This window comes from Muntiacus reevesi, chromosome 22 (assembly GCF_963930625.1).
Source record: "Muntiacus reevesi chromosome 22, mMunRee1.1, whole genome shotgun sequence".
Lineage (NCBI taxonomy): Eukaryota > Metazoa > Chordata > Mammalia > Artiodactyla > Cervidae > Muntiacus > Muntiacus reevesi.
The window spans coordinates 34,251,665-34,265,771 of NC_089270.1; the positions used below are offsets into that span (position 1 = coordinate 34,251,665).

At 36.8% G+C, this 14,107-nt stretch overlaps 1 protein-coding gene across 5 annotated transcripts in view; it reads left to right on the forward strand.

Moving 5' to 3' along the window:
* Nucleotides 1-14,107, forward strand: part of EPHA5 (EPH receptor A5) — a 367,698-nt gene that overhangs the window by 317,356 nt on the left and 36,235 nt on the right. The gene's annotated exons all lie outside the window — the stretch shown is intronic.

Sequence of the window (14,107 nt, forward strand, 5' to 3'; positions counted from 1 at the left end):
AAAAAGGTAAGGGGCAGGGGCAAGAGGCAAATGAGAGACAAATAAAATAAATATTTTTTGAAGGAATAAAATAGATTTTGCAAAAATCATGTCCTATAATGAATGGGGAGGAATATTTTAGGTTAGAATGTGATGTGAGGGAGAGTGTCAGAGGGACAGTAAAGTGAAATCAGAACTTGAACGGGGCTATATTCTATCTGAAGGAAGGACATTGGAAGTACATTAGTGATAGCATATACCGGGATAAATGCTATGGAAACAGGAGTTAACAGTGATTGAGTAGTCATTTGCTATGCAAAAAAGGTATTATCTATTATAAAACATACTTCTTAATGACAGTCACAGTATAATAATATACAAAATCTTTCATTTATTTTATGTCTTCTTTTCATCCTTAATATGACTGTTAAATTCCACTTCCTCAAATAAACACTGACCATGACTTCCTCAAGGGTATATGTAAAACTAAGGCCTATGTGTAGGCAGCCAATCTACCCTGTAATGAGTTAAGCTGTAATGTGTAGAAGAGTGACAGATCACGATTGTGATCACAGAAGGCAATACCGCATAATGGTCAAGAACATGGCTATGGATCTATCCACTGATTTTAATTTTGCTTCTGCCATGAACTACCATGTGGCTTTGCACAAGTTAGTGATACATTCAGAACCTGAGTTTCCTCCCTAATGACATGGGATAAGAGTGCCTCATAGTGATGTTGCAAAGGTGACTTGAATTAATACAAGTAATGTTTAAATGAGCATGACATAGAGCAGGTAATTAATAAATACATGGTTATTACTTTTCCATTTATCTCTCTTCCTGTGCTCTGAAATTCTCCATATCCATGTCATTACTAATCCATTTTAATTGATATGTTACCCTGCCTATATTGCCTCTTTCTCTGAAACCTAACTACCTTTGCAGTTCCTTCAAAACCTTATTCAAATTCCATCACCACCTCCACAAAATAATTCCTCATCACTTAACCCTGAAATAACCTCCTCCTTTTGAACACTGTGCTAATGTAAGGATTTTTGTAAATTTCTGCAGTGTTCCTTACTTTGTCCAAACCTCTTATTCAGATCTTTCATTTATTTTTTTCTTTCTTGCATATATATTTTTAGCTCCCTGGCTAAAAATATTTGCTCCTTGAAGAAGCAGAAACATCCTAAATATTTATGTAAACCCATTACACTTAAACCTGAACCAATCCATGCCACTTTAATTTTGAGCCTCAATGTCACACACACACAAAAAATCATACCTACCTTATAAAAATTGTATACAGATGAAATTAAGATATGTTTGCATGTGAATAAAATTAAAGATAATTGTATTGGTGAATAGGTATTTATTTTATCTACTTAAGTAAATGCATCAGATAAGAAGTGTTAGTGGCTCAGTTGTGTCTGACTCTTTGTGACGCCGTGAACTGTAGCCCACCAGGCTCCTCTGTCCATGGAATTCTCCAGGCAAGAATACTGGAGTGGGTTGCTATTCCCTTCCCAGGGGATCTTCTCAACCCAGGGATTGAATCCAGGTCTCTTGCATTGCAGGCAGATTCTTTACCATGTGAGCCATCAGGGAAACCCCCAGATAATACTAGACAAGATCCAAAAATTACTGTAGCTAATATTCACCTACTTTTATAGACCCTTAATTTATTACAGAACTTGTTTTATGTGAATGGTTCTGGCTGAGACAATAAAAGTCAACTAAACTTCTCAAAGTAAGACAACTGAATTTGTCATATACTATTTTATATGCATTTGAGAACTTTGTTTTTGGAAGTAAATGTCATCATCAACAAATGATCATCTTTAAATTCTGAAAGTCTAGTTTAAAAAACCAGGACTGTGGTTGAAAATACAGACTTAACATTTCCAATCTTCTAATCGAATATTCTCTTTGATGTTGCTGCCATGAAGCTACACATATGTGTAAAGCAAAATGTAAATATTTAAAATATTTCTTTGTCTTATTTGTTCTATATGAGTTGAAACTATTTCCCCTTAATAAATGTAGCTCTTGATGTTCAACCTAGGAAGTCTTCAACTTGTTTTTAATTTACCATGTTGCAACTCACTTTATTTGTGTCCTTAATTTCATGCTCTCTGATCTGATGCTAATTTATTCAGCAATTATTCTCAACCTGCAGCACACAGATAATGAGACATAAGTGCAACTAAATCTTGTGATTTTTCTGATTGAAGCAGAGGTGGGGAGCCTGAAGTAGCACTGCTCAGGGTGGTGCCATCATGAACCTTCTTTCCTGTATCACTACCACACCTGCCAGAAACGTGGGCCCTCATCCAGATTCCTTCTGTGATTTGTTGTTAAACAGGACACATCATAAACAGATATATATTCTACAGAGGCTTTATGACAAATGATGTAAAAACCCACAGTTCTTGGCTTAATTGACTCATTCGCAATGCAAGATGCTTTAATATAACATACATGGAGCCAGCGTTTACTATTTAAATAGATTAAGGAAACAAAATTTAAGAGGGAAATTATAATTTATCCACTGTAGCATTCTTGGTTCTCTAAGATTTATTTTTCTCGCCCATGGAAATATTATCAAAATTGAATAAATAACTATTTCAGTTATGTCTTAGAATTATTCATAGTTATATTGTGTTTGTGTTTGTGTGTGTGTGTGTGTGTGTGTGTGTGTGTGTGAGAGAGAGTTAGTCACTCAGTCATGACTCTTTGTGATTCCATGAACTGTAGCCTGGCTGTCCATGAAATTCTCCAGGCAACAATACTGGAATAGGTTACCTGCCATTAGGGATCTTCCCAACCCAGGGGTCAACCCCAGTCACCCATATTGTAGGCAGATTCTCTACTGTCTAAGCCACCAGGGAAGCCAGTTTTTTTTAGTTCTCCTGTAAAATTAATAAATTTAAACAAAATGCTAGAGAACAATGAAAGAAATGTCTCCCTATTTTTCTTTCTGTGTCTGAGGAGATAGCACATTCAATGACAATTAATTGTTTAAATTGTGAAACAATTCTTACTTATATAAATTTGTAATTACCTTTCAAATATAGTATTTTCTATCCTATAAAGTCCATTTTATTTTATAGGCCCTTATTATATATTGCCCAGGGCTATTCCAACAGTCTTCAAACTAGTCTTGCCATTTTGCTATTTTCCAGTGGATATCAGTCCATTCCATACATTTTACAAGATCACTTTTCGCTCCTGCTTCATCACCAGGAGCAAACAAATCAAGCAGAATACATTTATTTTGATACTTGATATAATTTTGTCATATCTCCATATTACACTATTTCTTTTCCAGGATCTCCAACTAGTTCTTGTTCTTCCCCTTGGTGACACTTCATTCAGCTCTAGTATGTCCTCTCCACTTTCCTCAGCTCTACTTGACCTTCAAGATTATTCAAATATGACATTCTCCATGAGACCAGCATGATTTATCTTAATTTTCCCCTCTGTCCTCATTGTCTGCCTTGCATAGAGTAAGCTACTCAATAATGTTGAATAGCTGAGTAAAGGAAAGCATCCGAGCTCTACATTTGTTTTATTTTGCTCACCTCCAGGTTGCTAGATCAGGGCTTCCCCAATGGCTCAGTAAATAAAGAACCCACCTGCAATGAAGGAGATGCAGGTTTAATCCCTGGGTTGGAAAGATATCCTGGAGGAGGAAATGGCAACCCACTCCAGTATTCTTGCCTGAAAAATCCTATGGACAGAGGAGCCTGGCGGGCTACAGTCTATAGAGTTGCAAAGAGTCGGACAGCTGAGCAACTGAGCACACATGCACCCGTTTCCAGACCAGCACTCAGCACGTGTAGTACTTCATGTATTTGTTGAATGAATGAATTCTCAGCCAGAGACAATCTTACAAATTCTAGTTGCGTTTATCTGCTGCCCATTATATCATAGTTATCTCTCTATAAATACATTATCCTACTACATGATGAACTTCTTGAAATTGATATGTGTTTACAGTGCCTCTAGTGTCTGTCATAGGACCAGACACATTAGGTAATCTTAACCCTTTTTTGAAAAAGACAAGATTGATTGGGCTTCCCAGATGGCTCAGTGGTAAAGAATCTGTCTGCCAGTGCAGGAGACATGGGTTCAATCCTTGATCTGAGATGATCCCACATGCCACAGGATAACCAAGCCCATGTGGCGCAACTACTGATCTGTGCTCTAGAGTCTGGGAGCTAGGCTGAAACTGTGCACCCTAGAGCCCATCCTCCACAACAAGAGAAGCCACTGAAGTCAGAAGCTCACACATCGCAATTAGAGAGCAGTCCCCACTCACTGAGAGCTCAACTAGAGAAAAACCTATGCAGCAACGAATCCCAGCACAACCCAAAATAAATAAATAAAATACGTTTTAAAAGATGAATAATAATATTAAATGACTCGACTAAATTGCAGTTATCTAAAAATTTTAAATGAGTTAAAGTGATATAAAGTTTATATTTTAATTTAAATAGCTTTGTTCTATAAAACCATGAGTGTTTTAGGAAAAAAGTTAAAAGGCATACAAAGGAAAGTACATGAGGATCTTTCACAAGACCTTGCATATAGCAGTTATAACCACTACACACACATATATTTCAGAGCTAAAGATACACATAGGTTCAAAGTAAAGGATGTTGTTGCTGTTTAGCCGCTAAATCATGTCTGACTCTTTAGAGACCTCATGGACTATAGCCCCCCGGGCTCCTCTGTCCATGGAGTTTCCCAGGGAAGAATACTGGAATGGGTTTCCATTTCATTCTCCAGGGTATCTTCCCAACCCAAGGACATAACCACTACTGATCATTAACATTACTTTAAGAATGTGCTATGTTAATACTTTTTACATATTATCTCCTTTCATGTGCACAACAATGCTATCCTGAAGATAATATTTGTTCTCAACTTTCAGATAGGAAAATTTAACCTTAAAGAGGTTAAATACCTTATCTGATAGCATAAATATAGTGTAGGATAATACCAGATTTTAAAATGATTCTATATGACTCCAAAATCCAAACTCTTAAACAGTGTACATTACTAACTTCATATATCATTATTCACTATACATGTGACAAGAAACATTTCTTTATTCAAAAGGTATTAATTGATCACATACTAAATATCTATCCTTATTAATCAGTAGGATACAGTGGAGATTAAACAAACTGATTTTCTGCCTTTATGGAGCTTACCTTTGAGTTGGGGAGACAGAAACTAATTGAACAAATACATTTACAATACATTAAATGAAAAAAGTAGCATTAAATTAGGAGATTATGGATTGTTTCTATTGAGAGTTGTTGGTTTCATTAGAGAAAGATCTGTCTAATAATGCTTGAATAAATTGAAGGTGTGGGCCTTACAGATATCTGAGATCAGTGTAGTATAGAAAGAAGGACCTGCAAGGCTTGAATGGAACTTGCATAGAATGCTCAAGAGACCACAGGGCCAATGTTGCTACAATGGAATGAATGAGGGGAGTCTGGTAAGAGCTTAATTTGAAGATGTAATAGGAGCTTAGATGGTGTGTGAACATTTTGGTCCCTGCAAAGACTGTCTCTTAATCTGAGCTTTGGAGCCACAATGTGATGGAATCTTATTTCTACATTAATAGGATAAGTCAGGATGCTGTGTTGAATAAAGATGTAGAAGTCAATGTTGAAATGGAAAGAGAGTGAGGAGACTACTGTCATTCACATCTCATTAGGGTTAGATCAGGATAGTAATCTAACAAGATGGTGAGGAGTAGTTGAATTCTATAGATGTTTTGAAGGCAATCACAGGAAAGCTTCTTGTGAATTAGATGTGGAATGTGAGATAAAGAGAAGAGTCAATGATAATTTTAAATTACTTTTGTCCTGAGTCCCTTAAAGAAAGGAATTTCCACTTATGGGGAAAACTGCAGGAGGAGCAAGACTGTGGTTGGTAATCAGTAGTTCCGTTGTGGACAAGTTACTTTTGAGAGGCTTATAAGCATCTAGTTGTATAAGATTGAACTCTGAAAGTATAATGAAAATGTTTGCAGTATGAGTATGCTTCTATTTTACATCTTCTGTTTCACAAAACGAAACAATTCTATGAGCCATTATCAGGATAAACCATGATGGACATAAATTTAACACTGAAGTAGAATGGATGCCAGTTATCTATTCTTCTATTACATCTTCAAGTTAAGCTCTTACCAGACTCCTCTCATTCATCCCCTGTCCTTTCATGAACGTTCTTTGCAAGTTCCATTCAAGCCTTGCAGGTTCTTTTTTCTACAACATGCTGCCCGCAGATACTTGTTTTGAATTTTGAGGGCATAGAAAGAGGTATAGAAAATAAACAAAATATTTATTAGATATTTACAAGTGCTGTCTCTGCTGCTGCTGCTAAGTCGCATCAGTCGTGTCCGACTCTGTGCGACCCCATAGACAGCAGCCCACCAGGCTCCCCCGTCCCTGGGATTCTCCAGGCAAGAACACTGGAGTGGGTTGCCATTTCCTTCTCCAAGTGCTGTCTCTGATAAAATCTAAATCTTACTCACCAGAAAGATAGATACCTGTAGAAAGAGAGATTTACTGACTCAAAGATTGACTATTAGTAAATCAAACCTTGTGATTTAAAGTAAATTTCATTATTAATAAAAGAAAGCTGTCACAATTTTTATTCTTAGATTCCTCAGCTCCTGTGCAAAGTTGATAATCTCTGAGTTCACAAGTAATTATCCACCTTCGCTAATGTCAGGCAAGTTCTAATTCATTTTTAACTTGATAAATGAGCAGCTAATGAAAAAGTTTATATCAATGTAAATAATATGAAATAAAAGAGGATATTATGGAAAGCTTGAAATTTCTGCTTAATAGAAACATTTAGCTTTTCCATGCTCCTGTCTCAGGTAAGGTATAGAGGTTTTTGATTTTATAATCTTTCCCAAAATTAAAATTACATAATTTTATAAGTGGAATTAAAATAATCTCAGTGCCCTGCTAAATTCTGTTTGCCCCATATAATTTCCTCCCTTCCCACTTCACTGCTAATAAGCATTATCTATTCCTACTACAAGCACAAGATCCCATTTTCTGTTTGACCCCTAATAATTGAATTGTGATATTTGTTATTCCAAGCTTCCCTTGGAATAAAAATAAAAGTAATTCTAAGACGCTACAAGTATTAATGCACTAAATGGAATACTAGCCAAATATATATAATGGCATAGCAAAATATAATTACAGATGTATAAATATAATAATATGCTCAGACACTCAGTCGTGTCCAACTCTTTGCCATCCCATGGATTGCAGCCCACCAGGCTCCTCTGTCCATGGGACTTTCCATGCAAGAATACTGGAGTGGGTTGCCATTTCCTCCTCCAGGGGATTTTCCCTACCCAGGGATTGAACCTCTGTCTTCTGAATTGCAGGCAGATTCTTTACCAACTGCACCACTATAAGCATAGGCTTACTTTTAATTATTTACAAATCTTATAAAATGTTTCTAAGAGAAGCCAAGTGACAGCTGTTTTTCAGTGAATTATGATGTTTCTAAGTTAAGTGCTACCCTATATCCTTAAGTGGTTCCGTGTGTTTCCTGATGCATTCATGGTTTCAGAAAAGCAGGTTGGTATCAATGCAAGTAAAAGAATAAGCCCAGATTTAGCTACAGCTCTTGTGATGTGGCCTAGTTCAGTGTTTCTCAAAATATTATGTGCCTCTGAAGATACTGCTAGAATGCAGAATCTGTTTCCATAGATTGGTTTGGGCTCTGAGATTTTGGATTTCTAACAAGCTCTCTCTTGGGTGATAGCTATGCCACTTGTCAAGGGCCATGCTCTGAAAAACAAGGGCTAAGTCAACATTCCCCAAAGTTTGTTTAACCTGATTTTGAGATAGCTTATGAAAAGAGACTGCTTTACCAGAAATGATGTGTTCTCTCCTTTCTTGAATTTTGTTGGACATGAGCAACAACAACAAAAAAAATCAGTAAGGCAGCAGATGAAGTTTTGTTTTATTGTGGCAAGATAAACCCACATATCATGATATCTACCCTATTAAAATTTTAGGTGCAGATTACACAGTACAGTTTTGTTCATTGTAAACACAATGTGATATGGCTAATCTCTAGAAACTTTTTGTCTCACAAAACTGAAACTACATACCCATGAAACGGAAATCCCTCCTTTCCCCTCCCAAGGCACTGGCAGCCACCATTCTGCTTTATTTTTCCATGGGTTTGAACACTTTAGATTCTTCACAGAAGTATTATAGAACCCAAAACCTATCCACTTCACTATTGAACACTTCAGAATGCCTGGATCATCCATAAGTAATGATCGTACGTAAGAATATGTTATTTATTGAGAGCAACTGAATTCCCACCAGATCTACCTTTAATGCATGAGCCGGCTGGTGTGGCACAGTCATGATTATCAAACTTAATATTGCACAAAAGACTATCTTTTAAGTTTTAAAATGAAATTTAAAATAAATGTGGAAATTATAGGCATCATAGTGTGGAGGGAAGGAAAACAGCTTTCATAATCAGGTAGACATGAATTTGATTCCCAACTTTGTTTTTTATAACTTGCACTAATCAACTCAGGTAATACATTGAATCTTTTTAAGCCACACTTTTCTCTCTGAAAAGAGTCATTTGTAATATCAGTGTTACAGAATCTTGATGACAGTTAAAATTAACATCATGACTTGTAAGAAGTGAGCACTCAATAAATCAATAAACTGTAGCTGTTTTATGATTATCAATACACAGTGATAAAATATGACCTAGGCAAATTCCTCGAATAATCTGTTTCTATTACTGCTTAGACTCTGCCTGAATTGTGTCCTTAGTAAATAACATAAAGTAATATAAAAACTCCACTCTCAGATTAAAATCATGTTTTAACATGCTTTATGAGCTCTTTTTATATTGATTTTTTATAATATGCTTTCAAAATTATTGGCAAATCTACTCTTTGTCTGTACTTCAACTGGATAATGGAAAATGATTTATGCCATTTTATTGAGTTTGCAATGGTTAGAGTAAGCCACATTAATTATTGCTATGTCATTTTTGCAGACTAGCAGGAACTGAGACAAAACATAAGCCAAACTAAATATAATTATCATTAAAATGACTCAAGCATAAAAAATAATCAGATGGATTGTGAATTTTCTTATTCTTGTCAACAAAAGAAGGTCATGCTTATTTGCAAATATGCATTTTTATTGCTTTTCCCCCATTTTCTGATGGAGAAAGCAATGGCAACCCACTCCAGTACTCTTGCCTGGAGAATCCCATGGACGGTGGAGACTGGCGGGCTGCAGTCCGTGGGGTTGCGAAGAGCTGGACACAACTGAGTGACTTCTCTTTCACTCTCATGCATTGAAGGAGGAAATGGCAACCCACTCCAGTGTTCTTGCCTGGAGAATCTCAGGGACAGGGGAACCTGGTGGGCTGCCGTCTATGGGGTCACACAGAGTTGGACACAACTGAAGCGACTTAGCAGCAGCAACATTTTCTGAAATATGAGAGGCATTTTAGATCCCTATCATATTTTTCAAATAACATTTTTGCTATTGAAAATACAACCTACACTGTCATAAATAATGTATCTGACTTTTAAAATTAGGTGATGAACCCCAGAAAAACCTTATAGGAGAGGCACCAGGTGTCTATCTCCCTAAAAAAATAACCATTTTTTGTTTCCAAATATATACTATTTAATAACAGTAAGTTTTATGATCAGTTCATTCTCTTTAGATTATGAATTCTTTCATCTAAGCTCAGTGAACTTGGGTTGAATTTAAGGAACAAACTTGCCTAAGAAAGAGATTTTTTACATAGGGATTTATCCAACTCCTGCTCAGGAGACCTTGGGAGAACAGTAATAAATATTTACACTAACCCATAACTGTAAGAAGAGGGTCTAAAAAATTAGAGGACAAATGCAAAGAAGAAATTCTAGAAAAAGAGAACAGAAGGAAGCTGAAGGTTGTGCAGTAGTAATATAGGGGAGGTACTGTAATCATAAAAGGATGGGATAGAGGAGGTAAACGTAGATATTGACAAAGCCTTCACTTTGATGGACAAGCATCTACTCACAGGGTAGGGACTGAGAGGTTCTGATGAAGGAAAGCTTGGACTATATCCCCTGGATATCTGCTGGAATTCAGTTCTTCCAGTTCCGATTAAACTCTGACAACTCCCTCAGTGGATTTCTGTAAATGAAAGTCAAAGAGCTTCACAGGGCAGATTCCTGGAAACAGGCTGATTCCTGAAAACGTAGACCTTTTTTTCTAGCTTGTTCAGAGCTGGTGTTCAGTAAGTACACACTTACTGAAGTGTGTACTTCAGTAATGCTAATACCTATAATTTTTGATGCGAATACCTATAATTTTTTTAAATTACTTCCATACTGTTTGATAAAAACTAAAGCCAGGGTTACCCGCATGTCCCTTTTGTATGCCTACTCAGCTTCATCTCTGAGTACTTCTGAATTCCTGAAATCAGACAGATGAAGGAGTGATGTCTGGTATAGCAGGATGTTTCAATATTCCAGCATTGTGGCTGGTGGAACTTTGGACATGTTGGTCCCTGTGCCTAAACAGTTATTAATTCTGGACTTTTGAAAGAAAAGGGGTTTCAACATTAATGAAAATCAGAAATAAGCCCTAGGATAGAATGAGACCAAACAACCCAAAGCAGAATTTTGTCTATTTAGTAGTTTGTCTGAGGTCCATTGAATGGGTGTGGCAGTGTGATTAAAATGGAGTTAATCTGGGAGGGAAGAGGTGACCCATTTGAAAAGACCCTGATGCTGGGAGGGATTGGGGGTAGGAGGAGAAGGGGACAGCAGAGGGTGAGATGGTTGGATGGCATCACTTATTCAATGGAAATGAGTTTGAGTAGACTCCGGGAGTTGGTGGTGGACAGGGAGGTCTGGCATGCTGCAGTCCATGGGGTCACGAAGAGTCAGGCACGACTGAGCAACTGAACTGAACTGAACTGAATCTGGGAGCATATCTCAATTCATGAACTTAGATTACAATAATCCTAAGGAGAAAAAGCATTTGTAATCTTTTTTGTTGTTGTTTATTGCCATGGCCATTTACAAATACAACATGAGTCACTCTTTTTTTTTTTTTTTCTGGTATTGTATTTCCAGTAATTTTAAAAATCAGTGTTCCCCAACTCATCTCTGTCATTTCCTGAATTAAGAAGGAAAATCCAGGCCTCTAGCCATGTTTGAAGTTGACGAGCTCTTTCATGACAAGATACAGGCTGCCTCTTCTTCCTGGAGTCCCTGTCACCTTTTGTTACAACGCTGACACTTTCAAAGTTCAAGTCAAATGACATCTCTAATGCATATTTTCTACATATGGGGTGTTTTACCTAACATAGGTATACTGCAAATATATGATACATTATTTTAGACAAACTTTTTTTTTATAACTTTTACAAACTTTAAAGAGGAGGAGAGAAATCAGTCTGCCTTTATAGTATTACTTGTCACATTCCATTCAAAGAATAATATTCTGAAGTGTTTTAACAGAAGATAATTATCTGAGTGAGAAATTAGACTGAACTATTGATGGCTCAGCAGTAAAGAACCCATCTGCAATGCAGGAGAAACGGGTTCAATCCCCAGGTCAGGAAGATACCCTGGAGGGAGGCACAGCAAACCACTCCAGTATCGTTGCCTGGAGAATCCCATGGACAGAGGAGGCTGACAGGCCACAGTCCATAATGACACAAGAAGTCAGATACGACTGAAGTGACACCACACGCGCATGCACCTTATTATACTAAATAGAGCGTTTTAAGTGATTTTGGAATGAAAACTACTTTTTCTTCCTATCTTTTTATATCTGTTTGCACTTCAAGGTAATGTTGATTGAATAAATTTAAAAGTTCTAATTCTATGACCTGAATGAATCACTTCTCAAGTAAAATACAGGAACCTTTCTGGAGAATGCCATTAAGTTAATTATAGTGCATTTCATAATTGATAGGCCCCATTTCCCCTATTATATAAAAAACTAACTAATAGACATATGAGATAGAAATTTTCTACCATAAGATCTTTTTCTCAGTTTAATTTAGCCCTAAAATTGTATGTAGTATACATTTATTAAAGAATAAAGGGACATGTTTATAATGTAGTGAGATTAATGTAGAGTGATAAAACTAACAACCTTGTTTTAGGTATTTTTTCATATAGCAAATATTTTTGATCTTATATTTTTCATCTTATATCACAGACATATTACACACATAATGCCATAATTTTATGAGGGTAAAATATGATCTATTCTCTTGGTCAAATTACATCTAGCAATGACGTTTATGTACAAAGTTGATAAAGTTTATAAAATAATGATATATAGTAAATTTAAGTTCTAAGTGATGGGCACATATTGGATAGTAATATGACTTGGGGGGATACTCACAATAACTCTGTGAAGCAGGTGCCATTAAGTCTCCCCATTTTAGAGATGAGAAAACTGAGGTATGCAGATGAGAACTGATTTGCCTAAGATCATATGATAGTAACTGATTTATCTGGGATACAAAGCCAAGCAGTGTGGCTTCAGAGTCTGTCCAGCTACAGTTTTATATCAGACGTGAACAGAGGAGGACCTCATCCATTAGAACAATGATTACAAAAGATGTTTCCAGAAAACAAGAGGAACTAGAACAGGGTTTTGAAGGATGGAAAAATTTGGGTTGATAGAGATTGTAGGTATGTGGCATAGAGGGCAAAGAGAGGTAGCCATAAGTAAAAGTATTACAAGAACATGGAAATAAAGTTGAGAAAATGCAACATATATTCCAGGGATCATCAGTAGGGCAGTTAGACTGGATGAGAGTTTCTATTTAGAACTCTTGAGAAACCTGTATGCAGGTGAGGAAGCAGCAATTAGAACTGGACATGGAACAACAGACTGATTCCAAATAGGAAAAGGAGTACATCAAGGCTGTATATTGTCAAGCTGCTTATTTAACTTATATGCAGAGTACATCATGAGAAACACTGGGCTGGAGGATGCATAAGCTGGAATCAAGATTGCTGGGAGAAATATCAATATGCAGATGACACCACCCATATGGCAGAAAGTGAAGAAGAACTAAAGAGCCTCTTGAAAGTGAAAGAGGAGAGTGAAAAAGTTGGCTTAAAGCTCAGCATTCAGAAAACTAAGATCATGGCATCCAGTCCATCACTTCATGGCAAATAGATGGGGAAACAGTGGAAACAGTGCCAGACTTTATTTTTCTGGGCTCCAAAATCACTGCAGATGGTGACTGCAGCCATGAAATTAAAAGATGCTTACTCCTTGGAAGAAATGTTATGACCAACCTAGACAGCATATTTAAAAGCAGAGATATTACTTTATCAACAAAGGTCTGTCTAGTCAAGGCTGTGGTTTTTCCAGTAGTCATGTATGCGTGTGAGAGTTGGACTATAAAGAAAGCTGAGCGTCGAAGAATTGATGCTTTTGAACTGTGGTGTTGGAGAAGAGTCTTGAGAGTCCCTTGGACTGCAAGGAGATCCACCCAGTCCATCCTAAAGGAAATCAGTCCTGGATGTTCACTGGAAGGACTGATGCTGAAGCTGAAACTCCAATAATTTGGCCACCTGATGCGAAGAGCTGACTTATTTGAAAAGACCCTGATGTTGGGAAAGATTGAAGGCAGAAGGAGAAGGGGACAACAGAGGATGAGATGGCTGGATGGCATCACTGACTCAATGGACATGAGTTTGGGTAAACTCCGGGAGTTGGTGATGGACAGGGAATCTTGGTGTCCTGCGGTTCATGGGTTGCAAAGAGTCGGACACGACTGAGCGACTGAACTAACTTGTGAGAAAGATGAATTTGTTTGCTGGATATTATTATTTGGCACTTCATATCATTACCTCTATTAAAATGAAATTCATCCTTAATCTCATTGTCTACATAAATGAACTTTGATATTGAAAAAAGTTTTTTGTATCTTAAATGTCAATCTTTATCATTCTTGTGATACTGTCTTCTCACTGACTCCATTTAGTATATCCTAAGATATCATCATGCCAGGAATGTACTTGCTACTCAAAGAGGACTGTTTTATA